The sequence below is a fragment of the Notolepis coatsorum genome (genome assembly GCF_963971535.1).
Source record: "Notolepis coatsorum genome assembly, chromosome: 14".
Lineage (NCBI taxonomy): Eukaryota > Metazoa > Chordata > Actinopteri > Aulopiformes > Paralepididae > Notolepis > Notolepis coatsorum.
This window is the reverse complement of record NC_140178.1, coordinates 110,050,073-110,054,612: the sequence shown is the minus strand read 5'-3', so window position 1 is coordinate 110,054,612 and position 4,540 is coordinate 110,050,073.

Genomic DNA, 4,540 nt, shown 5'->3' with positions numbered 1-4,540 from the left:
AATAGGGAAGGAGCTGTTAGTATGGCCACGTCCCTGCTTATGTAGAGGAGTGGATGTGGGTGTGGCCAGGCGGATGTGAAGACATTTTATTCAGAATTAGAATGAAAGGGATAGGGTTCCACTACGAGCAGAGCGTAAGCTATACGATAATATAACTGCACCACATACCACTTTAACATCACCTTTAATCAGAGCAGCATAACTGGACCACATACCACTTTAACATAACCTTTAATCAGAGCAGCATAACTGGACCACAAACCACTTTAACACAACCTTTAATCAGGGCAGCATAACTGGACCACATACCACATTAACATGACCTTTAATCAGAGCAGCATAACTGGACCACATACCACTTTAACATCACCTTTAATCAGAGCAGCATAACTGGACCACATACCACTTTAACACAACCTTTAATCAGAGCAGCATAACTGGACCACATACCACTTTAACACAACCTTTAATCAGAGCAGCATAACTGGACCACATACCACTTTAACACAACCTTTAATCAGGGCAGCATAACTGGACCACATACCACTTTAACACAACCTTTAATCAGGGCAGCATAACTGGACCACATACCACATTAACATGACCTTTAATCAGAGCAGCATAACTGGACCACATACCACTTTAACATCACCTTTAATCAGAGCAGCATAACTGGACCACATACCACTTTAACATAACCTTTAATCAGAGCAGCATAACTGGACCACATACCACTTTAACATAACCTTTAATCAGAGCAGCATAACTGGACCACATACCACATTAACATGACCTTTAATCAGAGCAGCATAACTGGACCACATACCACTTTAACATAACCTTTAATCAGAGCAGCATAACTGGACAATGTACCACTTTAACATAACCTTTAATCAGAGCAGCATAACGGCACCACATACCACTTTAACATCACCTTTAATCAGAGCAGCATAACTGGACCACATACCACTTTAACATAACCTTTAATCAGAGCAGCATAACTGGACCACATACCACTTTAACATAACCTTTAATCAGAGCAGCATAACTGGACCACATACCACTTTAACATCACCTATAGAGTAGGGATGTGCATGACTGACCAAAATCATTATAATCATAAATAGGCACTTCAGATAATCCTTCAGAATGTTGATCGGGAGCAGTTAGGGGGTTAAGTGTCTTGCTCAAGAGCACTTCAAAGTGCTGCCCGGGAGGAGACAGAATCAAACGAGAACCTTCCCATTACCAGGGCCCTGTTTCTTGTACGTGGTTCAACTAAGTCGATCAAGATGTCATTATCCAGCTTCAGTTAACCCGATGTTTGAAGCCGGGATTTTCCTGTTCCACGAAGGTGGATTCAGTCTCGTTAACTCAAGCCAGACTTGCGACTCAGGCTAAATGCGCGCGGCCGCTTTAGGTGAAAAGCCAGCACGTATCGATGGCAGAGATCCTGATTCTCTAACGGCATTGATTGATTAATTGATTTAAGACTTTATTGACAGATTGCAATACGGCTCAATCGCCTCGCCGACAAGTTAAATGCGTTATCTATAGGCTAATTTTAAGTCCCTCATTACCTCAATCAATCAGATTATATTTCTTTAAACTTGCCTGCTGGATTGAATAATCAAATGAGATCTTGCTAGCGAAAATAATTAGTTAACTGTTATACAGAATTACGATACGGCTCTCTTACCCATTGATTGATGTATAGTCAATCTTCAACTTATCTCCAATGTGGTCTAACGGGTTGTTCTTTTGACTTTCACACAGACGACCGGGGTTCGAGACCCTAGTCGTCTCCTTCTTTTTGCAATATAGGAATAATTCAATTTGGTGCACGTTGAGAGCTATATAAAGAATGACATCCTCAATGCATGTAGATTTATAATATTTTAACTTAAAACCAGGCTACTTTGGCGTATAATCATTAATATTATATTCAAAAAAATCATATTGGAAACACCGGGTTTTGAACCCCAGTTGCTGGGTTGGCAGGCTTGAGCACTACCGCTGCACCACTGTGCCAGATGGGATAAATTCATTGTTTATACATTAATGAACGAGAGACCCGTGTTTAGAATATCCTTTGTTTTGAATGAAGTTTATCTCTTTATCCTCATTCATTAATGTGACGTCAACGGCTCATTCAATTTCTCAAATCCGTCAAACAGCGCATCTCATCAGACATCTTAATCCCAGTTACAATTAAAATAACCACATAATGTGTACATCGCACGAGCGAGCGCCACCGTCGCCACGGTATATATAACGTGCATTATTTAGGACAAAGTGAATTTAGTATCAGCATTTTGGGTCTATTTTACATTTCAAAAGCCCCCTCTGGAAGAATGCAGCACAAAAACGTAATTCAGAATGGTATAACGCAGATCCTAGGCTGTGGGAATAATTTCAGGAAACGAGCTGTCACTTTCTTTGCGGGGGCGTGGCTCTGCGTGATCCGGCTAACTTGAACTTGAACTCTGCTTTCGACCAGGCTCAAACTTTTGGATCTGTTGTCATGGTGATTTGGAAAATCCACGTACATGGAACCGGAAAGTCCGGCTAACTCAGTTATCCAGTTAAAGTTATCCGGCTAACTCAGTTATCCAGGTACAAGAAACAGGGCCCAGACAACCTCTCTACCTCCTCGCTGAAGGCAAGTCGCAAGGTTCCTCCGTGTTATTGTAACGTTTCACGTTATTGACGACTCACCGACTCAGGGCGTTAGTTCTCACGTTGTCGTTTATTGGACGGTCACTTGGCACAGCATGCAATACTGGGTGCATCATTGCCCGAACTAGTCTGCACCTGCTCTGCCAACGTCCACCTGTTCTACGTCAGCCCCTGCACTCTCGCCTCTGTCACCCCGCGGCTTGCGCGACCAATAGCATCGCTGCCAGGCCGAGATGGCGGAGTGCTGAGTGACAGCTCGGCTGACCAATTACCTCAGGGTCGTTACATTATTAGGTTATACTGTACTAGGTTTTCATGTAAAGGGCTTCATTCTTTGGATGGAATTTAGATTTGAGCAGGTGCCGGATGATATCAATTTCCAGAAATGGTTGTAAATTGATTTCATTATATTTATTTTCAATTAAAATTACACGTGAGTTATATACAATATTCAGTGTTTCATATTGCCGGAGGCTGAGATCTGGTATATGTTTTGCGTTCTATGAGAGAATCTCAGTGTAAACTGTAACCCCAGTGTAGAGTCACATTTCCCGGGCCGAGCCTTCCTCCCTCACACAGGGGTGGAGCCATCTGACCCCTCCCTCCTCAGGGGGCGGAGCCATCTGACCCCTCCCCCCTCAGGGGGCAGAGCCATCTGACCCCTCCCCCATCAGGGGGCGGAGCCATCTGACCCCTCCCCCCTCCTCCGCTCTGAAGTAGGTGTGTGTCTTTCTCCCATGACTTCATGACCTTGTTTAGACTGGTTCCAAGGTCGGCTAATTACACGCCACGTCTGGGTGATATGTTTTGTCACAAAAGGAAATCTGGTTGTACTATCGCCGTGACAACTGTATATATACTTTAGGTTAAACACCTGAAGCATGTGGTGTAGAGTAGAGTAGAGTTAAGTCTGTATTTTCCCCAAAGTGGGGAATTTGTTGTGCAGCCCAGCCGTTAACCCCATGCCACCAGAACAGGTCCAGAACAGGTCCAGAACAGGTCCAGAACAGCTATGTCACCAGAACAGGTCCAGAACAGGTCCAGAACAGCTATGTCACCAGAACAGGTCCAGAACAGGTCCAGAACAGGTCCAGAACAGCTATGTCACCAGAACAGGTCCAGAACAGGTCCAGAAAAGCTATGTCACCAGAACAGGTCCAGAACAGCCATGTCACCAGAACAGGTCCAGAACAGGTCCAGAACAGCCACATCACCAGAACAGGTCCAGAACAGGTCCAGAACAGCCACATCACCAGAACAGGTCCAGAACAGCCATGACACCAACACAGGACTTCAAGACCAAGATGGAGGACTACCGCTGCAGACCTGTTGAATAAACACTGACATTTTCATCTGGCATTGAGGGGAGGGGGAGGGGGGGGGGTGAAGGGTTGACAGTCTGACACAAGCACAAACACTAGCTATCATTCTCACCCGTCTTCGCGCTGAGATCACACTTCTATAAATTCACGTGCGTATTCTCGCAAGTCGGCTGCACGCTCTTTCCTCTATTTTTGCACAGTTATACATGTGCAGGCCACACGTCAGATTGGCCTTTCAAAATGCACAATGTCAGCACAGCTTTTAGTTAAGTTTAGTTCATTGTTTATTCAACAGGGAGCGTGTGTATAATTAAAAATCTGCACCACAGTTCAAGCAGAGTTCAGAGGTTGTGTTGAGGGTAGGAGCAGCCAATAATTTTTCTTTAACCATATTCAGGTTCTCACATTGCACGCGTGACCAAAATATTACAGTAACACTGTGTCCCACAGCCATAAGACTACAGCTTCACCCTGGGCCCAATTTAAACCTCCTCCACGCACTACTCCTTTTCTTGGTCTCGTCTCGTCTCTTCTCGTCT